This window comes from Miscanthus floridulus, chromosome 10 (genome assembly GCF_019320115.1).
Source record: "Miscanthus floridulus cultivar M001 chromosome 10, ASM1932011v1, whole genome shotgun sequence".
Taxonomy (NCBI): domain Eukaryota; kingdom Viridiplantae; phylum Streptophyta; class Magnoliopsida; order Poales; family Poaceae; genus Miscanthus; species Miscanthus floridulus.
Genome location: NC_089589.1, coordinates 8962595 through 8987291, shown reverse-complemented (window position 1 = coordinate 8987291; position 24697 = coordinate 8962595). Strand labels below are relative to the sequence as shown.

General features: G+C 46.5%; 1 non-coding gene and 1 pseudogene across 1 annotated transcript; one reads left to right on the top strand and one right to left on the bottom strand.

Moving 5' to 3' along the window:
- The first annotated feature begins 130 nt into the window (after positions 1-130).
- On the top strand, positions 131-12334 carry LOC136487958 (uncharacterized; annotated as a pseudogene).
- Positions 12335-14235: 1901 nt separating this feature from the next.
- TRNAK-CUU (transfer RNA lysine (anticodon CUU)) lies at positions 14236-14308 on the bottom strand. The gene has a single exon. It is a non-coding gene; the product is annotated as a tRNA-Lys (tRNA).
- Between the last annotated feature and the right edge of the window lie 10389 nt (positions 14309-24697).

The following is a 24697-nucleotide window of genomic DNA, read 5'->3' as shown; positions in this document are numbered from 1 at the left end:
AAGGGCGTACCCAGTGTAGAGAGCTCACGCTCTGTGCGGGGTCTGGGGAAGGATGTTAGTGGCAAGCCTTACCCTCGCTTGTGCAATGCGAGGAGACCGCGACTCGAACCCGGGACCTTCCGCTTGCACCTTATCTAAAAAAAAAAAATTGGGCAAGCCAACTTTTGCTGTAAATGTGGAAGAGACTAATTGGTCTGAGGCTCGTGGATGTGCTCTGCTTATACTCTATCTTCAAGTAAGTTTTAGGCAAAAGGTTTTTGTTGTAACATAGTCATAAAGTAAATGTGAGACCTGCCAATCGTCTCAATTGGTAATGCAGAGTACTTGGAAAAATGGGGTATGTTTTCTTTTATGAGAGCGAAAAACAGGGTATCTTTCGAGATTTGAAGTCTGAACATTTTTTTAGTGGAATTTGAAGTCTGAACATGATAGCCTCAGTTGAATTTTGATTGATATTTTTTTCTTTTTTGAGAGGACTAAGGGGGTGTTTGGATCCAGTTACTAAAATTTAGGAGGTGTGTTGGGAGGATGTTGCATGAGGTGTTCGGATACTAATAAAAAAATAAATTACATAATCCGTCAGTACTCCACGAGACGAATTTTTTAAGCATAACTAATCCATCATTAGCACATGTTTACTGTAGCAAACATTGTCAAATCATGGACTAATTAGGCTTAAAAGATTCATCTCGTAAATTAGTCGCAAACTATGCAATTAGTTTCGTAATTAGTCTATATTTAATACTCTATGCATGTGTTCAAACATTCAAAAATTTAGGAGGGGCAACCAAACACCCCTTAACCCTATAACTTGTGAAATTGGCCCAGTGGCGGATTAGGAAAGGGCCCACTTGGCTGGAGAGGCCAAAAGCCCATAGATCTCCCAGGGCCCACTGTCCACCGAGCCCAAAAGGCAGGCCCGCATCGAATTCAATCCAACCAATCACACTCCGACCATTGTGAGTTTGTGACCACTCGCTCGCGCGCCCAAGGCGGCGACCTCGCCGACGCCGACACCGACGCCGCCACGCCGGCGAGGCCTGCAGCCGCCGCGCACGCCCGAGCCCCGTCCACGGGGCCCAACCGTATCTCCTTAACCTCCTGCCGCTGCCACCACCGCCGCTCTACTCCGCCTCGGTGGAGGAGTCTCCCACGATGCAGTCGCGGTGGTGGGAAGCCGGTCATCACAGACGTCGTCGACGAGGTGACACCCGATGAGGGGACAGAGACTGAGATTAAGGGTGGCGAAGAGAAGGAGGCCGTCGCTGGGCGCGGGGCGCCTTGGTGGCTCAGGCTTGACGGGGTTGCGGCTGACATCCTCGCCATCGCCGCGCCCGCCGTGCTCGCGCTTTCCGCGGACCCCATCACGGCGCTCGTCGACACCGCCTTCGTCGGAAATATCGGTAATCCATCTCATCCATGCTGAGATGCTTTGTAATCCAGTGCATTTCTTCGTTTCAAACATAGAATCGTGCCATACCAAAACTGGCAAGAGGCCGCTTTCAGTTAAAAAAAATGCCTTGAGGGGGTCAAGGTCAACCTTTTCATCCATTTGATGATTTAGAGTCTCTTGTCACTTGTCAGGTTCGGCTCAGCTTGCGGCTGTTGGTGCATCGACTTCCATATTCAATTTGGTATCCAATCTGTTTAATGTGCCGCTACTTAATGTCACCACATCCTTTGTTGCCGAGCAGCAGGCAGTGGATGGCAATTCTAACACCGCAGGGGAAAGTAAGCAAATGAAGATTTCCATTTGTTTTGTGAAAGCTCTGTTGTTCGCATTACACTGATTACTGTTTAGTCTCACCTAGGAGATGAATTGTTGACGCCAATAGAGAAGGCAAGGCGACAAAAGAAGGTTCTTCCGGCGGTGTCAACTTCCTTGGCTCTAGCTCGAAATGGTAGCTCTGATTGTTGGATCTGGGACCTTGATAACCATCATTGGTATACCCATCGTACGTAAGACCAATTTATTCGCATGCTCAGATTTCTAGGATCTATTTCTTCCCTTGAATTTGATATCAGCACTGGGTGTTAATATTCTTAGGTGTTTCATGTATGTTTGGTTGGCTGTTGGTCTGAACCATCCAATGTCTATGTGGCTAAGTTCCTAATGAAATCTCTACAAAAATCATTGTGCCTAAGTCACTATTCCTAATGAAATCTCTGAAAGTGCTTTCACCTTATTATATGAATCTAATGGGAAACTTGTCCACAAACATTTTCCTATCATGTCACACATTTGGCGCTGCAAAAATATAGCACTTCTAGACTATTTACCTTTTCCCATTTTGTGGTGGGTGGGCTTCTTGAGTTCAGTCTATGAAACCAGGTTTCCATGGTCTGCCAACTCAAAATTTTCTGACTTCAAGGTTCCATAATGTTGCGACTGTTATAAATTATACTTAATGACACCTTCTGTGACTAATTCCCTATACTCTTGCAGTTTTCTTTCAAGACACTCTTTTTTTTTTGAAAGAAAAGGCAGGAGCTCTGCCGCTCAATTAAATATAGAAAAGAGAGTGTTTTATGTACACATGGCACCTATTGGGCCAATCACACCAGTCCTAGGACCAAAGTAGATACACCCCTACCACGGTCAGTTTTTTCACCCCGCAAAGGAAAAAGCCCTGCGCCTTTGCACAATGTCCTCTTTGGTCATGGAGGCAACCTGTTGTGCCGTCTTGAACTTGTTCTATAAAATCCTCCTATTCTTTTCCTTCCACAAGTTCCACACAATATATATTAGTATTCCATTGAAACGCCTGCATTCCTGTTTTGAGATCTTGCTTGCTGCATCTTCCCACCGTTCGGCAATGTAGGCGGGGTCCTGCTGCGGCAGCTACACCATGAGATTTTCCCAAGATAACACGTGGCCCCAAATGGCCTGTGCAAAGGGGCAAAACAAAGAGAGATGAAGCCCTATCTCCAAAGGTCCATTACACAAAACACAATGTTCTTGATGAGGCCATCCCCTCTTTTGCAAGTTGTCCACCGTTAGGACCTTGTTGTGCATTAGGATCCAAGCGTGCAGTTTGCATTTGTTTTCTGCTTGCGCCTTCCAGATGAGTTCGTGCTTGAATTTTCGATGGGATCCTCTGAATTGAATCAAGTATGCCGAACGTGTGGAGTAAACTCCATCGGCTGTCCATAAGTTTTTCGCTTTACGGTCAACACAGGATTCACCAATGCGAGCACCAGCAGAACAGTTTCTTACACTGAGGGCACTTGGTGCTCCACCAATCATAGTGGCACTTGCAGCTCAGGGTGCATTTCGTGGATTCCTGGACACGAAGACACCATTGTATGCTGTGGGTAAGTCTTTGCCAGTTCATTTTGATAAAATAATGTAACACATAACAGAGTCATTTAACTTTGCCATTATGAGGGGGGTCGTGCTTAATCCCTCTCACATTCACTACTCTCACAAAGCGGCAAATCATTTGCCACCCACCCTCTCATAATGGCAATAAGTGATATTCCCACATAACACTAGTTTTTTGTCCATCTGGAATTGGTTCAACCTTGCTATTTAAATGCATATTCTTTTGTTGTAACTATTTTTTATTTCTTATTCTAGCTACTCTATGTAATTGATTAAAAATGATCAAGCAAGGAACTGATGGTATGATGCTTACAGGTGCTGGCAACCTATTAAATGCAGTACTTGATGCATTACTTATTTTTCCACTTGGTCTAGGAGTAAGCGGTGCTGCACTGGCCACTGTGACCTCGGAGTATGTTGATGCCATCATGATGTTCTTATAAATAAAATGAGATTTTCTTATTTGGAGTATCTTTGCCTCTATTATCATTATCTAACTTATAATTGTCTAAAGTATTTGTATTTTTTGTCTACATGTATTCAGGTACTTGACAGCATTCATCCTCCTTTGGAAGCTGAATAATGAAGTAGATCTGTTCTCATGGAATATAATTGAGGATGGAGGAGTCATCCGCTACCTGAAATCTGGTTGGTCAATATCCCTCATGCTCATCCAAGGATTTTTTCATCTGATGGTTTTTGCCTGATCATAAGAAAGTATTGATTCAAAACAGACAGACAACTTTTCATGAATTCAACTTGTTTTGATAGTTATCGCATTAAGCACCCTAACTTATACATCTTAGTGTAATATATTTTCGGGTCAAAAAAACATCTTAGTGTAATTGACCTTTATGATAGCCACTTGAAATTTGAACAATTTTCAGGTGGTCTACTAAATGGCAGGACAATTGCAGTATTCTTGACACTGACACTATCTACATCCCTGGCTGCAAGGGAAGGGCCTGTTCCAATGGCGGGCTATGAGATATGCTTGCAAGCACTGGCGGAGCCTCGTGGAGGCTATACGGGGCGTCGGCCCCCCCTTGGTCTGAAAAGTTTCTGAACACCATGTTTGCCAGCTGCTGGTCTCTAGCCAGTTGCAATGCTCGCAGTCAGAGGAGTGCTAGGCACCTAGTAGCTCAAACTGCAGAAGACGGCAGCTAGTGTTTTTGTCCATTCACATTTATGATTTTACTTTCCCATCGACATGAAAGTAGTCCTAGTACGTAGTACAATGCACCACGGCTGGAGTACATTGAGATGCCCTACTTTCATCTTTTATTAATCACATCTCCTAGAGTTCAGTTGCCTGAGCTCTCAGGCGACGAGTTGAGGACACGATCTACTACTTTGCTGCTAAGCTGACGAAAGGAAGAAGAAAGCCTGTTACTGTTGGCCATCACACGTCGCCTGAACTTTTGGAAGAAATCAGGCGCCTGTTTAATAGCAATTCCCTTTGTTAATTCCTAAATTGAGTAAGCTTTGCTAGGTAGTCCTATTTTAACGTGAGAACTCAGCCATTGGCACTACTACGATACTAGCTGGCACCACCGAGAGCTTGCCTGTTGCCCCTATGGCGAGTTTCTCATCACGATTCGCACTCTGGTTCACGCTCCACCACTGCTTGCAAGTGTGGTTAACAATTTCTCTACTCAATGATGCTCTAGCCCTTGCTGGCCAGGTCTGCAAAATTACTGGAATGGAACTTTCATCGAGCTCGTTACCTGTGTACTTACTTGTGAAGTATCCCTAATTTGCACAGTTTCTACTTGCTAGAGAATATGCAAAAGGGAACTACAAGCAAGCCCGCGCAGTTTTATACAAAGTCCTGCAGGTTTAGAAGTCATTTCTTGGAAATAGTTTGGAAATGCCTTTATCCTTCTCCTTAAGGAGCTGACACTGTTCCTTTTTTTCCTTGTAGGTTGGAGGTGTGACTGGTTTTGCCCTTGCTGCTTTCTTGTTTGTTGGGTTTGGATCTTTGTCTTTGCTGTTTACAGATGATCCAGCAGTTTTAGACGTTGCGCGTTCTAGAGTCTGGGTAAGAACATGCATGAGAAATGAGAAGTTTACACTTAATTTGTGAAGAAATGTACAGCAGTTTAGGTTCACAGTTGTTGGATTTTTGCAGTTTGTCACTATTTGTCAGCCGGTGAATGCTATTGCATTTGTGGCTGATGGGCTCTACTATGGTGTTTCTGACTTTGCCTATGCTGCATATTCCACGGTTGCGATTCATGGCCCTGTTCGGCTGGCTGGAAAAACGGCTGATGCTGATTTGTTGTGAGAGAAAAATACTGTTATTTCGCTGAAACGGTACGGCTGATAAGTTCAAGCGAACAGGGCCCATAATCCTACTCTGTCGCATTATTATGTCTCCGATATTATCACACGTTATCATGTCATCAGTTATCTCTTCAACACAACTTTGCCATCCTAATCGTGTCGAATCTTTGTTGTTTCAGTTTTTTGCGGGAGCTGTCTCATCAATATTCCTACTAGTAGCTGCTCCTAAGTTTGGTCTCGGTGGCATATGGGCCGTTCTTACTCTATTTATGAGATTGCGTGCAGTTGCTGGGTTCTGGAGGTAGCAATAGATGATCCTTTGTTCTTCTCTGATTTTTTTTTTCATATTTTTAAGGAGCCAAGTTTCAAACTTGAGGAAAAGGGAATATTCATGTACTGGAGTGTCTTGAATAGAAGCAGCATGGAAGTCTTAAATTTACAATCAGTTTATTCTTGTTTTCAGGTTAGGGAGCAAATGTGGACCTTGGGAGGTTATCTGGTCAGATAGTGAGTAAGCACAGATATGATCATGTAGATTTGATTGTTTCAACTGATCTCCCACAGCCAGCATGTAAAGGGTAACGGTAGCAAGAAATATGCATTCAGCTGCAGGTCATATATAGCCCCCTCTGTGGAAGTTGTACATTTGTATTTGGTGTCTGCTAGCTGGGCTGTCTTGTGGCTGTTGTATTTAGGAGACTACTAGGAGCTCACAGCTTTCAACTGTGTGTTGCATACCATATACTGTACAAGAAAGCTGTGTTTAGTTATAACCAAAAAAAAAAGGAAAGAAATATGTATTCAAATAGAAAATCCCTTCCTGTAAATTTCGTTGTGGAAATCCTCCCCGTAAATGAAGCTTTATCCGACATCCTGGGATCAGTAAATCTGGTAATCATTTTTTGGCAATATATGTAACTCAGTGATTATCTGAAATAGAATAATCTGAGTTGGTTGTTCCAATATGCATCATCATCGGACATTGCAAATTTGCTAAGATTTGGATGACCCCCCAGCTGCAGACAAAAGTATGTGATGGTGATGGCTTCCTGCACCACGGGCTCTGTCTGGGCCACGAGAGGAGGCTAGACAGACAATGGGCTAGAGCCCATAGCGAAGGGGAAACTAACAGGCCCAAACAGCCTATTATTAGCTCAGGCAGAGCAGATGAGATTCCTTTTGTGTGTAGCAGTAGCAGGATAGAGAGGGAGAGGAGCAGCAGCACAGAGCAGTGAGCGGAGCAGAGCAGAGGAGGAGAAGGCGGCCAGCCGGAGGCAGTTGCGGAGAGGAGGAAGAGGAAGAGGAAGAGGAAGCGAGCGAGGATGCCGTGCCTGAACGTGTCGACCAACGTGAACCTGGAGGGGGTGGACACCTCCGCCATCCTCGCCGAAGCCTCCAAGTCCGTTGCCAACATCATCGGCAAGCCAGAGGCCGTAAGCCTCCGCCTTCCCCTTCCCCTTCCCCTTCCCCTCTGGTTCCCCTCATGTTCTCTGCTATCTTGTTGCTTGTGTAGGCTCTTGTAGATTGTGGGTCTATTTGGTTGGTGGAGATTATGCTTCTTTTTTTAATTGGCACTTGACACTTGGCAACCTGTTAGGGTTTAGAGCAAGATGTGCATCGCTGCATGACACCTTTCTGTACGTTATCAATCAATTGATCGTGTTTGTTGATGTTAGTATAAAGAAAATTCGTGTGAATCAGTAAATCTTCCAATATTTCTACTCTTTGCCTCTTTGGTAAATACTGAAATGGGGATTTTTGACCTATAGGCTTTTATTTGGGGGGAATGTCCTCCAGGCGCACTATGGACGCCCCCGATGTCGATTCTCACTGAACTCACTTTAACACTTTGTTAATATTCCCTAGGATGGGACTGCAATCTCCTGCATATCGTGGACATTCTTTAATTGAGTTCATATATAATTATTATACTGTATTTTTTTATTTTAATAGTTTCAACATTGAGGAAGACAATAACTCAAAAGTATCAGACTGCACACCCAGTGTCTATGTGGGACTGATATACTGACCATTGTGATCACTTGGTACATGAAATCCCAAATCATTCATCTACCAATTTAACAGATGTATTTACAGCAAACTAACTGATGAAATTCTATGCCCACAGTTTTTCTGGACCAGATTTCTATCAACCAGCAACCCCTAGTATACCATTCTTCAGCACTAATCTCAAGTCTTGTTAAATATAAAGACCATGAGCTGCATGTGCTCTTCCTTTATGTTACCCTAGTACTACGGCCATCAGATTTACATAGATCAAATATGAACGTTCATGTTTATCAGTGACTTCGTGTTAGTGTTACACTGTTACTCAGGCAGGTGCTTTGCCATGTAGTTCAGTACCCAAACTTTTATGCCCTGTACTAGAGGTCACAGCTTTGCATCTTATGTTAACCGTGTAGTCCACTTAGTATTAGTCAGGCAGCTGCTTTGCTACTTTCAGGGACAAAAATGACCTCTCTGAATACATTGTATTCATAACCTGACCACGCTAATCTCATTCTCATACTAATACCATTTGGATTCCTGGTTGGGTAATATGTGGTGCTAGGCTCAAATTACTGAACTTTAGCTTTTATTGTTTCTCTGTTCTTGACTTATTTGGATGAAGCCATTTCTCTTGAGTACTATCATCATGAGTAACTAACTGGAATGGTTGTCCTGCCACAGTAGTGATGGTTGTTCTCAAGGGTTCTGGCACTTGGCAATCTGTTAGGGTTTTGAGCAGGATGTGCATAGCTGCATGACACCTTTCTGTACGCTGTCAATCAATCAATCAATTGTGTTTATTGATGTTAGTTTAAAGAGAATTTGTGTGAATCAGTAAATCTCCCAATGTTTCTCTTTGGTGAATACTGCAAGTCTGCAACAGGGATTTTTTTTCCTCCTGGCTTTTATTTTGGGGGAATATCCTCTAGGTGCATTAACACCCCGATGTTGATTCTCACTCGAACACTTCGTTAACATTCACATGACACAGCCTAGAATCCCTGGGACTGGAATCTCCTGCATATCGTGGACATTCTTAAATTGAGTTCATATATAATTAAACTGTATTTTTTTCATTTTAGTAGTTTCAGCATTGAGGAAATAACTAGATAACTCGAAGTATCAGATTGCACACCCAGTGTCTATGTGGGACTGATATACTGACCATTGTGGTCACTCAGTACAAGAAATGCCAAACCATTCGTCTTCCAATTTAACAAATGTATTTACAGCAAACTAACTGATGAAAGTCTGTGCTCACAGTTTTTCTGGACCAGATTTCTATCAACCAGCAACCCCCTAGTGTATACCATTCTTCAGCACTAATCTCAAGTGTTGTTAAATATGTGGACCATGGGCTGCGTGTGCTTTTCCTTTATGTTACCCTAGTACTACAGCCATCAATTTTACATAGATGAAATTTGAAAGTTCATGTCGATCGGTCACTTCGTGTTAGTGTTACTCATGCAGCTACTTTGCTATGTAGTTTAGTATCCAATTTTTTATGCCCGTACTAGAGGTCACAGCTTTTCATCTTCTGTTAGCCGTTTAGTCCATTTAGTGTTAGTCAGGCAGCTGCTTTGCTACTATCAAGGACAAAAATGACCTCTCTGAATAGTGAATACATTGTGTTCATAACCTGACCATGCTAATCTCATTCTCATATACTAACATTATTTGGTTCGTGGTTGTTGACATGTGGTGCTAGGCTCAAATTACTGAACTTTAGCTTTTATTGTTTCTTTGTTCTTGACTTATATTTGGATGAAGCCATTTCTCTTTAGTACTATCATCTTGAGGAACTAACTGGAATGGTTGTCCTCCCACAGTACGTGATGGTTGTTCTCAAGGGTTCGGTGCCTATGGCATTTGGAGGTACCCAGAAGCTATTGCCTATTAAGGACAATGTCATAAGATGTGTGTCAATTGGTGCTGAACCGGGGATTGATACCTGTTGTGTGGAACTGGAAGTTGGATGCAGACGTGTTGAGTGCCTCCTAGCATGCTTGTGCTATCTTAAATTATTGCCTTGAGATCCGTCTATATTATCTTGGTTGGTTCTTTGGGTATGCTAACCGTAGCTTGAAATGGTTTGTTGTTTGTTAACCTAGCGAAAATCTGCCAAAGCTAGTGTTGCTTTTCAGACTAGCCTTTTTTCAGTTGTGATTTACTGTCCTGGTATAGTAGGAAGAGCTTTGCTGGTGTGCCGGCTGTTTCTTCTTCTAGATCCAAGCAAAGTACATGGTGGTTGATTGGTATTGAAAAAGGAGAAGGAAGATGCATTGCAGACTTGTTGCTGTTGGTGCTGGACCTACTCTTTGTTGCTGCCTAACCTGGAAAGAGAAACAACTTCTGCTGCCCGAGCATTGTTTCTTGTGCATCACAATTTCAAGCACATTGCGTCGTTACCTTACCTAACCATCAATGTTAGCTGCATAAGCACTGACTTTGCTGCTTTTCTTGGCAACTCGAGCCTGGACTGACTGCCCATGCGACATTGCTCGTATGAATTTTCAATGTGATAAAAATGAACTTTTGATGGAGCCAAGGAAAAATCTCTTGATGGACTCTTGATGGAGCAATTGTCAGCCACTCACAACTTTGAGTGTAAAATAAGGAACTCTTGATGGACTGGAGACAAGGAAAACAACAAATTATTTCTCGACAAAAATAAATAAATAAAAGGCTGATTTTTAGGCCATTTTTCACAAGAAGAAAACATGCAGCGTGGTGTTTGGCAACCACGGCGGACGGTGTCGGTCGGTCAGGCCACCATTTGTATTCGCGCCCATCTCCTCTCCCTCCTCAGATCCGCCAAACCCGCGAGGCACAGAGATCGCCGATCGCCACCTCGACATACGCCATGGCCGCGGCCTCGCCTCCGCTCCTCCCCACCACGGTGGTCCCGGCCGCCGCACCATCCCCCACCCCCACCCCCGCGCCCATACCCACGGCCCTCTCCTCCGCGGACGCCACCGATACCAACCCAGCGGCGATCCGGGCGTTCCTCTCCCGCCTCGTCGACACCACCCGTCGCGCGCTCTCCGGCGCGCGGCCCTGGTCCGAGCTGGCGGATCGCTCTGCGCTCTCCCGCCCAGACTCCCTCGCCGAGGCCACCTCCCGTCTCCGCAAGAACCTCGCCTACTTCCGCGTCAACTACGCCGCGGTCACCGCGCTGTGCCTGGCCGCGTCCCTCCTCGCGCACCCGTTCTCGCTGGCCGCGCTGCTGGCGCTGCTGGCCGCCTGGTGCCTCCTCTACGTGCTCCGCCCCGCTGACGCGCCGCCCGTCGCCGCGTTCGGCCGCACCTTCTCCGACCGCGAGGTGCTCGGCGGGCTCGTCGCCGCGTCCGCGTTCGTCGTCTTCCTCACGTCCGTGGGCTCGCTCATCTTCTCCGCGCTAGCGCTGGGCGCGGCGGTCGTGTGCGCGCACGGTACGTTCCGTGTGCCTGAGGACCTGTTCCTCGATGGGGTTGTTGACCAGGGTGCTGGTGGCGCTGGTAACCCGCTGCTGTCGTTCATCGCCTCCGCCACCGGAGGCCGTGTCTGATGAATCTCAGAGAACTGAGATCTAGATGCACACTATCATGAGTGTGACAGGTCATTATCATTTCTTTAATTTCTTGATCGATTATGCGAAACTATGCTACTCCCTCCATCCCAAATTGTAAGTCGTTCCAAGAATCTTGGAGAGTCAAACTTTTTCAAATTTGACTAAAATTATAGAGAGAAACACAAAAATTGATGACATCAAATAGGTATAATATGAAAATATAACTAATGAAGAATCTAATGATACTTACTTGGTATGATAAATATTATTATTTTGTTATATAAATTTGGTCAAACTTGAAAAACTTTGACTCTCCAAAATTCTTGGAATGACTTACAATTTGGGATGGAGGGAGTACAACACAAAAGAAACCTTAACTGGAGTACACAAGGAAATGAAACATTGGATTTACTAGTCTGGTCGATCTAGTGGTGTCCCGTGTATGAGAACCAGAAAACCAGAAAAATATTCTTGTTATGTCTTGTTATTTAATATAGCATTATATATCCGTATTTTATGATTACCTATTATGCTATAATAAATAATCAATAAACATACTAAATTGTGTTCAACTCGTATTGGTAAAAGATACGGAAATGCTACGGTGCGGGCCTCCGTTCCTCCAGACGCCACCTTCTGAAAAAAAAAGTTTGTATCTTCGCCTCACATGTGGCTGTCCGCCCACCCTGTGCGCCACCGCTATCGCGCGCCACCCGCCCTCTACGCACCGCCGCCCGTGCCGCCCCCACCCTGCCCTCTCGTGCGCCGTTGCCGTTGCACATCGGCGACCTGCATGCGCCACCCACCCACCCACCCCTCAGCGCCACCGCCGCCCCGTGCCGCCCCCCACACCCGTCCTTTGTGCGCCGCCGCCGCCTAGCTCCACGTTGCCGGCGAGCACACCAATGACCTCCACGTGCCGACGAGCCTCCATTTGCTGAAGCAGGAAGAAGATGTTTGCGCTGAAAGAGCATGTTGGAAACATATGTTTCAAGTGTTTTCCGAGGTATGTTGTAGGCGTTTTATATCGATGATGCAAAAGTAGATCGGGATGTTGTAAAAGTAGATCGAGATGTTGCACATGTTGCAATGGCTATACACATATGTTTCAAGTATATGCTCCAAATATTTCATTTGTATCATACGTATGTTGCAAGTGTTTTTATCTGGATATTGCAAAAGTAGATCTAGATGTTACATATACATGCATATTGCAAGCATATGTTTCAAGTGTTTCAGGTGTTTCATACATCTGTTACAGGTGTTTCATCTGGATGTTGCATATATTTTGCAATGGTTTTCAAGTGTTTTTCAGGTGTTTTTGCAAGTATTTCATACGCATATTTCAAGTGTTTCATCTATCTTCTTTTGTTGTTGTAATTGTTGCATCCGGATGTGTCAAAAGTAGATCGGGGTGTTGCACATGGATTCATGTGGAAAGCGACTGGCGGCGCGGGCAACGTCCGGGGCAGTGCGGACGACGTCCAAGGCGGCGCGGGCCTGCTGCTAGGGTGCTCGGTCGCAAGTCTGACACTGCTGGGGCGCTCGCTTACTCGATGTGTGGGCTCCTTCTCTTTGCACGCGGGGCACCATCCGATGCTAGCGCCCCGAATCGGATGTCCGTGCACTAGCAAGTTCTTAAAGATATGGTTGCCAGGGCGGTTTGATTTGTCTCACCTATCGGACTTAGAGTTGATGCCTTGCCTTCATCGGACCATGGACTACACACTCAAATTGCTACTATTATGCAACAAGGATCCTCACATGCTACCTTAGGTATGATTTTGTCTATCATGTGGTGTCTTTGGAAAGCACGCAATGGTCATAAATTTAACAACATAAATTGGTCAGTTTCTAGAGTTCTACAAGAGGCAAATGCAATTGACCTCGCTCCTGTTCGCTTGGTTGATAAGCCATGACTGAAAAAACTGGTGGCTAATTTGTTGTGAGGGAAAAATATTGTTTGTTCGCTGAAAAAGTATGGATTATAAGCCAAGTGAACAGGGCTAAAGCTTATTGCATGGCTATTGAGGAGGACCCTGTTATGCATATTCCTCCACAACCTAGGCCCACATGCTTACAAAGTTCAGTTGGTCCTAGAATTTTCTGTGATGACTCTATAGGCATACAAGGTGCCACCACGCCAAACCAAACAGGCATTGGGATTTTCATTCTCAAAACCCCTGCAAGAAGTGTTTCCCATGCATCTTTTTTCCAGGTAGCAATTCCCCAGATTTTGGAGCCCTTGGAGGCTGTAACTCTCGCCCTCCTTTCTCGGTGCCAAGCTGGCTATGGCACTCAACTTGCAGGAAGCAACTCTCTGTACTGACAATCAGGTGCTAGCTCTGTTCGGCACGACTTATTTTGGCTCCGGTTGATTTGAATAGCTGATTTGTTGTGAGAGAAAAATATTGTTTTCTGGCTGGCTGATTCTGGCTGATAAGCTCAAGCGAACAGAGCGCGCTGGTTCACATCAAACTCATCTAGGTCATTGGACACTACGGCCTCTACTTTCTGAATTACATGAGATCAGCCAAGTCAGAAATCTCTCATTCATCAAGATCGGAAGAGAGTCAAACAAAACAACTGACACACTTGCCAAAAAAGCAAGGAGTGCTAGAATCCAAACTGTTGTCTTCTCTCTTCCCTCAAGTTTTGGAACATTTCGAATGGGGGCAATCTTAGCCCTAATGTGTACTTTGTTTGTGATACAATAAAAATTTAAATTTTCAAAAAAAAAAAGGTTGCAAGCATTTTATTATGTTTGTTAGGGACACTGGATTTGGGCTTTACTTGGCGATGGTGTAAAGAAAATTTCAGCACGAGTGCTTACAGAAAAGGCAAAAGATTGTAATGTCTTATTTTTCTTATATGTGCAAATAGGATTTTTGTGGAAACGTTAAATCAAAATAACTTTGGCGATGATGTATAGAAGAAAAGGCAAAAGATTATAGTATGTATAATATGTGCAAAGAGGAGTTTCCTGGAAACAAAAAATAAAAGGCAAAAGATTATAGTATGTCTCATGTTGCAAACATGAGTTTTCTGGAAAAATAAAAGACAGCGCCCACCGTGGGGCTCGAACCCACTACCACAAGGTTAAGAGCATTGCGCTCTACCGACTGAGCAAGGCAGGCTTGGCTGGTAGTAATATCTCCTTCTCTGATGACACTGACAAAGCCGTTGGGGGCATTTAATTTTTTATCATTATTATGGATGACACTATAACATGTGTTACTGATATATGAGTCACTGACATAGTATTTTATATACCACTTACCCCGTAAGTCTGATAAAAAGTTAATTATTCCGCTGGCATCTCCTTGGCCAATTCCTTCCCTCAGCGCTGTAATCGCTCGGTATATTGTGCTACGAGACTACTATTACTACTGCGTTTATCTTATTACGTTGGACCTGCTTTTTGACGATGATGTAGTAAAAAAAAGTGTATTTGCACTTGCAAGTGCTATCAAGGAAAAAAGATTCACGTGCGTCTAAATGGAACCAAGCTAGGTAGAGACCTAGTAGGTAATAGTGGAGGACTCACACAAATTAAAAGTGTTGCGCAACCATTACAACATATAGTCATATAGAGTTCCATGGATCGATACGTGGTGGAGGCACAGGGAAAAACACTAGAGAAAACTTGATGCGCTAAAATCAAGGTCTAGCGGAGGCACTACCTATGCAATATCAGGGCCGTACCTACAAATTGGAGGCCCCCTGTGTGAAACATAAGATAGGGCTGTAAAATCTAAGAAGCCAAGCCAAGCAGGTCGGCCAGCATTGGACACCGAGCTTACGTCCTTCTGGTCCAATTAGCTAATCGATAATCTAAGACCTATGTTGTAATGTTGCATTTTATTTCTTCTATCTAATAATTGATCAACCATTGTTAATTAGTACTTTGGAGGCCTTTAAAATTTGGAGGCCCTGAACAGTTGCACAGCTTGCTCCTGCTAATCTACGGGCCCGGCCATATTGAGTGGTACTTGTCTGGTGCTTGATGCTCTTTGATGCACTACCTATGCTCTTGTTCGGCTTTCCTGGTTCCAATGCACCAGGGTAAATTTTGTTTTTACCACTCAAAAGTCTAAGATTTATCATACATCTTTATATAAAAAAAATATATGCACTCTTTTAGTTGTGCACTAGAGTCCATTTATTTCTAGCTTCGCCCTGTATGTACTATGACTTCTTGATGCGCAAGTGTGTACGCATGAGTAATTGTGGGTCTGAGTTACTATTCATCATACATTATATATACTGTTTTTTTTCCCAACCAGCCTAAAAGTTTTAAGTTGCTTTTCAATGTATATAAGCGTCAAGAAACACAATGACCTAAAAGAACGTACTAGAGTTTTATATTATCTATTATCTATAAAAAAAGAAGTTTCTTGGAAACGTAGTACTAGTTTTAAGTTACTTTTCTTTATCCTAATGTCAATTATTTGTTGTTGACAGCGGACTAACAGTTTAAGTGAAAGTTTTTAATAAGTTTAGCGTAGCTTGTAATCTTGTTTTTTTCTGAAAAATCGGTTAGTATTGTAACAAATGATCTAAAATCACAATAATAAGCAACACAAAAAAATCTAATAATATCCCTTGTTTCAATAATCATTGATATGCCGTCCCTCTACTCTGGCCCTGTTCGTTTCGCTAAAATTTGGCTTATGCTGATGCTTACACTGATTTATTGTGAGAGAAAAATATTGTTTGTTCGCTGAAAAATGTGGGGGTATTAACTCCTATACCCTTACGGCTAGGCTTGGGCCGGCCCAGATCAGAGGGTCCGGTCCACCAAAAGACGACGCGCGGCCCGGTCAACCTGTTCGGAGTCCCGCGCAAGGAGTCAAGACAGATTTGGCGATCAAGCAAGATCCTGGTCGGTTAGAATAGGAATCCTTATCCGACCACCTATGGTAATTGTAACTGGCTAGGATTAGTTTCTAGATCTGTAACCCTGCACCCCGGACTATATAAGGCGGGCAGGGGACCCCTCTAAAAAACATCTCTCATTGACATACAGCAATATAATCAGACGCAGGACGTAGGTATTACGCCTTCTTGGCGGCCGAACCTGGATAAAACCTCGTGTCTATCTTGCGTCACCGTCTTGTTCGTGGCTTGCGCATCTGTCTGTCGATAATCTACTACCTTGGGCATACCCCTGGGTAAACTGCCGACCATATTTCGTCGACAGTAGCGCGCTAGGTAGGGGGTGTGCGTACTGCTCTCCAAGTGAACAAGACGGTCATCATCCCTGGCTCCATGGCTACACCGAACAGCCTCACCGGCTCCGACGACTTCATCGCCATAACCACGGAGGAGGCGCGGATTCAATCTGCGTCGACCACTGCTTCACCTGCATCGGCTACGTCTTCGACCACGGTGGATATGGCTCCAACCACGGTGGATACGGCTCCGACCACGGTGGATATGGCTCCGACCACGGTGGATACGGCTCCGACCACGGTATATCTGGCTCCGACCACGCCCGCGTCATCTTCAGCCACGCCGACCACCCGTCGTCTGCTTCCCTGCTACAAAGGGAAGCAGATCGACAACACCGACCTGCTCAACTCCATTGATCGGGTCGGCACTAAACTCGCTGAAACCCTAGCTCTGGTAAGTTCGATTCAAAGTCAACCTAATGAGCAGGTAACCGCTCCCCACAACAGATCTACCCGACCAGCTCGGGCCAGTCGTCCTGCACGACTTGGTACAGATCTCGTGGTCATATCTACTCCTGAAGGGCGCTCCGCTCGTCGCCGACCAGCCTCCACGATGGGTCTCCGGCTCTCCGAGTACGAAGCCTCGATGGAGAACTACCAGGCCTAGCCCTACGGCCTGCGAAACGCTGCCTCCAACTACACGTATAATATACAACGCCGCTCGGATCTGTGTTTTATACACCGACCTCGGCCGAAGCCACGCAACTTCATCAACATGATCCGGATTGAGGACTATCAAGAAGGATCTGTCCACACAGTCCAAGAGGGTGACTCCAGCTCCTCGTCTGGCATCGCATCTAATGTCTCCGTCCACACTGAGCTCCAGCATCACTACGATGAAGGCGTCGAATACGATCTGGATATCCCAGACCACGCCCCGGGGTTCCCACAATTTCTGTCTTTTCCATCAAGGCGAGGGGATTTGATCAATGTTGTCAGTAATGACAAACCACCAACAGTCGGTGAAACAGAACAAGAAAGGATTGCACGCGAAGCACGAAATATCGACCGATTTAATCGCTGACAAATCGAAGCCAAAGCAGAAGAGGAGGCGCGACGCATAAGGGTCTAGCCACGCGACCTCAACAATGCCTTCAACAGGGTAGGGGACAAACAGGTCTTTAGGACTCCAAGCGCCAACGTAGTCGTTGCTATGGCGACAATGCAACGGCTACCCAATACCCCGAAAACTCAAGCAGTTCACGATGAAATACAAGCCTATCTGACGGCTGCTATGGCCCAGACCGCAGAGATTGTAAATCAAGCCTGGGCTCCATCCGTCTCAGTCGAGTCAAGCCACAGCCGCTAGTACTCAAGTCGCTCACAGCCACCCAACCAACGTGGCTCACGCAACAACGACCCATCAGACAACCGTCAAGGTGGAAACGGTGGCCATGATGGTGGTCGAGATGACAACCGCCGTCGGGAGGACAACCGCCGCAACGTCTGGGACGACAACCGCCGAGACAACCACGATAATCGCCGCGATAACCATAGTTGCATGGCTAATCTAGATGGCAACCGAGATCACCGCGATGGCAATAACGATCTCCGCCATTACCTCGGAGGACGTGATCTGCGCGATCGCATCAACTAGAGAGCCAATGATCATGCATCCCATGAAAGCTATCGCCGTATGGAATATGATACTGCCCATGGCCCGCCGGGTTTGAAGCAGTTTACTCCGCACCTTCGCCAAGTCATATGGCCCAAGAACTTCAAGCTCGAAAAACTTCAGAAGTACGACGGCAAGGAGAACCCTGAATTATGGGTCATGCTCTACGAAACTACGTGCAGATCAGCCATGGCTGACGAGCACGTCATGTCTAACTACTTTCCAGTCGCTGTTGGCCACGCAGGTCACCAATGGCTGGTCAGCTTGCCGGCAAACTATTTTGATTCTTGGCAAGAGCTCAAGCAAGCCTTCATCGACAACTTCATTGCTACTTGCGAGCAACCCGGCAACAAATATGATCTGCAGCAGATCCGAGATTGGAAGGATGAGCCACTACGAGAGTACGTCCGGCGTTTCTCGGAGATGCGCATCAAGGTCCCATCAATCTCCGACAACGAGGCAATCGAGGCTTTCATCATTGGCCTACGCTTCCACGACGCCCTAAGGGATAAGCTCCTCCGCAAGAGACCTGAATCAGTTATAGCGCTCCTGGCCACTGCTAAGAAATATGCGGACGCCGACGATGCTAAAAAGATAATTGTCAAAGAAGCAGCAAGGGTTCTGCGCTCTGACCACCCCCACACCGCGACGACTACCGCGGCAACCGTGGTCGGAGTGACAATTTTGATTGCCGCAACCAGCGCAATGACTCCCACGACCACCGCGACCAACGTAATCAGCGGTGTAACCGCCGTGACGATTACAGGGGCAAGCGTGCTCGAGAAGACGGCGGCGAGGTCAACACCGTCAAAAAAGGTGGTGGACGTCGTAACTACGAAGAAGACTACACCAAAGCATCGAAAGGGCCCTGCTAGCTCCATCCCAAGTCAAACCACACCATGGAGAATTGCTGCGTTCTCAAGTCTATCTACACGCGTCAACAGGCTTTGGATACGTCCGACAAGCCTAACGACGTAGGGGAACAGCGCAACGAGGACAACGACGATGAAGACGCAGATCCCCGTCACAAGTATGTCAAGCCAACCGATCGCGTGCACACCATCATTGGCAGCAAAGTGTCCATCGAGACCAAACGAGAATGCAAGCTGCTCGCCCGTGCTTGCTTGAACGTGGCCAACACCGACAACCTCATCGACGATCCACGGCTCCCTCCTTGGTCTCACCGCGAAATCTCCTTCAGCAGAAAAGACCAATGGGCCGCAATACCTGAACCAGGACGTTTTCCCCTAGTCCTCGATCCTTGTATCAACAAAGTTCAATTCGACAGAGTGCTGATTGACGGCGGCAGCTCCATCGATATACTTTTCAAGAACAGTCTGCTGGCCCTAAAGATAACCCAGGCGAATCTCAAGCCATACGAGGCACAGTTCTGGGGTGTTCTCCTCGGACAGAGCTCTACACCTCTCAGGCAGATCACGTTACCTGTGCAGTTTGGGACCCCAAACCACTTCCGCACCGACTACGTCAACTTCGTGGTCGATGACTTCGACGGCACCTACCATGCTATCCTTGGTCGACCATCGCTCACCAAGTTCATGGCCATACCTCATTACAGGTATCTGGTGCTCAAGATGCCTACCGAGAAAGGAGTTCTAACCCTCAGGAGTAACGTGTACGCAGCTTATACCTGTGAAGACGACAGCTTTAAAATAGCAGAGGCTCACGACCTCTCTATTCGCATGGCCGAGACCATCCTCGACGCCAAGAAGACCTCGGCCGACCACCTAGAGATCCCAGAGCTCGAGGCTCCACGCAAGAACGTCAAGTCCATGGAGCACAAGGTGATCTTGCTGGTCGACGGCGATCCCAGCAAAACGGCCCTTATCAGGGCCAACCTAGATCCCAAATAGGAAGACGCGCTCGTCAGGTTCTTGAGGAGCAACGTGGATGTGTTTGCATGGAAACCTGCTGACATGCTCGGTGTACCTCGGAACTTGATCGAGCACTCCTTGAATGTCAATGGCAAGGCCAAACCTATCAAGCAGAAGCTACGATGGTTCGCTCGCGATAAAAAGGAGGTGATTAGGGTAGAAGTTACACGGCTTTTGGCAGCCGGATTTATCAAAGAAGTGTATCATCCGGAGTGGTTAGCTAACCCAGTTCTTGTACGCAAAAAGAATAATAAATGGAGAATGTGCGTTGATTACACTGATCTCAACAAACACTGCCCTAAGGACCCCTTTGGCTTACCTCACATAGACGAGGTCATAGATTCAACCGCCGGTTGCGAGCTGCTTTCCTTTCTCGATTGCTACTCTGGTTATCACCAGATCGCTCTAAAAAAGGATGACCAGATCAAGACATCTTTTATCACGCCTTTCGGCGCCTACTGCTACACGACCATGTCGTTCAGGCTCAAGAACGTCGGGGCTACCTACCAACGCGCTATACAGGCCTGCCTCAAAGACGAGATAAAAGACGACCTCATCGAGGCTTATGTTGATGATGTAGTTGTCAAAACCAAGGAAGCACATACCCTTGTTGACAACCTGGAACGCACCTTTGCAGCCCTTAACACATTCCAATGGAAATTAAACCCAAAGAAGTGTATCTTTGGTGTTCCTTCTGGCATACTACTTGGCAACGTCGTCAGTCACGACGGCATATGCCCTAACCCGGAGAAAGTCAAAGCTGTCTTGGACATGAAGCCGCCCAAAAAGGTAAAGGATGTTCAGAAGCTTACCGGATGCATGGTCACTCTCAGCCATTTCATATTAAGATTAGGCGAAAAGGGATTACCGTTCTTTAAACTGCTCAAAGCATCCGAGAAGTTTGAGTGGTCGGAGGAAGCAAACGCTGCCTTCACATAGCTGAAACAATACCTTACGTCACCTCTGGTCCTTACTGCTCCCAGAGAAGATGAAACACTCCTGCTTTACATTGCGACGATTAATCGAGTGGTCTCCACTGCCATGGTGGTCGAGCATGACGAGCCCAGCCACATCTACAAGGTACATTGACCAATCTATTTCATCAGTGAGGTGCTCAATGAATCTAAGACCAGGTACCCACAGATTCAGAAATTGATCTACGCCATACTGATAACATCCCAAAAGTTGAAACATTACTTCGACGGATATCGTGTGGTGGTCATGACTGAGTACCCTCTACGAGACATCATTAGCAACAAGGATGCGAATGGGCGCATCGTCAAGTGGGCAATGGAGCTATGCCCCTTCTCCTTGGAATTCACAAGCCGTACTACAATCAAGTCTCAGGCGCTCATCGATTTCATCGTCGAGTGGATAGACTTAAGCACGCCTACCTCTCAGGGGCCCGACGAGTATTGGAAGATGTACTTCGACAGTTCTCTCAACATCGATGGCGTAGGAGCAGGAGCCTTTTCGTGTCACCATCTAAGGAGCAGCTCCGGTATGTCCTCAGGATTTATTTCCCAGCATCTAATAATGCCACCGAATACGAAGCATGCCTACATGGTTTGCGCATTGCGGTTAAGCTCGGTGTTAAACGTCTCTATGTCTACGGAGACTCGGCTCTGGTCATCAACCAACTCAACAAGGACTAGGACACGGCCAGTGAAAGGATGGATGCATACTGCAAATCGATCAGAAAGCTGGAAGGCAGGTTTTATGGCATCAAGTACACACACGTGGTCTGGGACAAAAATCAAGTAGCAGATGCGCTGTCAAAGTTAGGATCATCCCGAGCCAAAGTCCCACATGGCATATTCGTCCAAGACCTGCTCACGCCTTCCATCGAGGAGGAAGATCCCATGGTCGACAAGCCTCTAGACAAGCAATTGGTGGCTACGGTTTCGGCGTCGAGCACCACTGAGCCACCTCCGACCACGCATGAGCCCGACTGGAGAGAACCTTTCATCAAGTACCTGACAGATGGCAACGGTTACACTGATCAGATAGAAAACGAGCGCCTGATGCGTCGTAGTAAGCAGTATCTGCTCGTCGATGGCAAGTTATGGCGTAAGAACACAAAGGAGGAAATCTTGATGAAGTGTATAACCCGAGAGGATGGCGAACATCTCCTGGACCAAATCCACTCCGGCTCCTACGGCAACCACGCAGCCTCGAGAACGCTGGTCGGCAAGGCTTTCCGAGCAGGGTTCTATTGGCCGTCAGCGGTAGCTGATGCAGAGAAGCTAGTCCGGCACTGTGAGGGTTGTCAGTTCTTCGCCAAGAGAATCCACATACCAGCACATGAGATCCAGACAATACCAGCCTCTTGGCCCTTCGCATGCTGGGGACTGGATATGATCGGGCCCTTCAAACCGGCTCCTAGGAAATTTACATGTGTCTTTGTGCTGATCGACAAATTTTCTAAATGGATAGAGTACATGCCTTTGGTACAGGCATCCTCAGAAAAGGCTGTTACATTCCTCGACCAGGTCATCCACCACTTCGGCATACCCAACAGCATCATCACTGATCTGGGTACTCAGTTCACCGGGAACGCTTTTTGGGACTTCTGCGATGAAAGGAGCATAGTAGTAAAATACATCTCGGTAGCGCACCCTAGAGCTAATGGACAGGTCAAGTGGGCAAACGGTATGATTTTGGACGCATTGAAGAAGAGGATGTATAGAGAAAATGACAAAGCTCCCGGAAGATGGCTCAAAGAGTTACCAGCCGTGGTCTGGGGCCTCAGAACTCAGTCCAGTCGTAACACCGGCGTCTCACCATACTTTATGGTTTACGGCGCTGAGGCAATCCTCCCAGCAGATATAGCTTTCAGATCAGCACATGTAGAGAACTTCGACGAAGGCAAGGTCAACGAAGTACGGGAGCTAGAAGTGAATAGTGCAAAAGAGAAGCGCTCGATTCTTGTGTACGTACAGCTAAATACCTTGCTGTTTTGCATAGGTACTACAACAAGAACGTTAAAGAGCGGTTCTTCGTGGTCGAGGACCTGGTCCTGAAGTGAAAGACGAATCAGGCTGGTGTCCATAAACTCACAACTCCATGGGAGGGGCCCTTCATGATCAAGGAAGTCACACGACCAACGTCTTACAGGTTAGCTCACCTAGACGGTACGGACGTACCAAATTCATGGCACATCGACAAGCTTAGGCGTTTCTATGCTTAACTACTGAGATATGTACTCCTCTTGTACTTTCGATTTAATTCAATAAAGCTATTATGATTTCTCCGACCACTATGATTGTGTCACTTCAAATTTTACGGTTATTCTAACTTAGCCAGTCAAAGCCGACCACCATTCCTTCACGGGTTTTCAGAGCAGGCCCTGTCTCCGGTTCCTCTCAACGCGTGCATGGGATCCGCTCTCTACGCTACGGGTGATCGGTAGGTCCCCCCTGGTTTGACTTGTTCGCGTCTACGTGTGCACAGGTCACACACCTCACACTCCGACCACATGCCAAATTAGGGCCGTACAAACTTTTCAGGATGACGTGTCGAGTAAACTGGTACAACTAAACAGAACGCTAACATGTTCTCACTTAGTTACGCCAACACGAGTTTCAAGCTTAAATACGTTTTATACAAAACAAATAAGCTTATAATGATATACAGTTATGTTATTACAAGCTTGCCTAAAGAGGTACAAGTTTACAATAACACAACTACATCCTTCTTCTACAGCTCTAGCCTATCCTATTGGCTGGTCAGGGCACGCGGCACCTGCTGCTCGCTACTTCCAACATCCCGCTCGAGTCTTGAGGACTCTTGTATTGGTCGAGCTAAAGAGGATGGCCCCCGCCAATGCCTGGCTGGTCGAGACCGTAGGCTTCACCGGTTGGCTCACAACTGATGGCGTTTCCAGCTGGCTTGTTGATGGCGTACCCTGTACAGGTGCTGTCCCACCTCCACATAGGTTAATGTCGCCAATTATCTTTGAAGACAGGTCTAGCTGGGTCATCCGAAGCTCCTCAGCCTTGTCTGGATTTACCTCCTTCGGGTACCCAGCCTCTAGGCACTTGAGATCGATCAGGGGGGTAGTGGGCACACACTATGCTTAGCACATGTGCGCCTGTGTACTCACCCGCCTCCTTCATGAAATCTTGGAACCATTCCCATGTCTTTCGGCATCTCTCGACCAGTCCAAGCTGCGGCGTCCTTGGCGCTTGCTCTGTAAGCGCTGGGTCGATAAGGTTGAGGACGGGCAAAATGCTAGTTGCCACTTCCTGGCACCGGTTCTTCCATGTGTCCTGATCCTCGCTGATCTCTAGGCATCGCACCTTTCAGCCATCACGATCTTTTATCACGGTTTCCAGATGCTTCTTGACATTGACTTTCAAAACTGCAAACCGCACAAGATATTAAAATGTCACGCCACGACAAGATAACGCAGGCAACAGAATGAGCAAGGTGGTCTGGAACACTTACTTTTCAGTTCCTCCTTCATCTTGGTTGTGCGGTCCCGGAGTTGCGACTGGTCGTGCGCCAGTTTCTTGTTGTCCTCCTTCAGGCGACCACACTCTACGGCCACACGGCTATTCTCCTCTTGGAGACGGACTACTTCGGCTTCTAAGCCTGCACTACAGCTGTTACTACCAACAATGCAACAACACGTGTCATGCACTTGCTGTGATAAAGTGACAACTTACTTATTTTTTCCTGCTCTCTGTTACTGAGCTGGACGACCAGGTTCTGGTTCTGTGCCTCTTGCTCCGTCCTCTCCTGGTTGGCGGCTTCAAGTTGGTGGCACAAGCGTTCCACCTC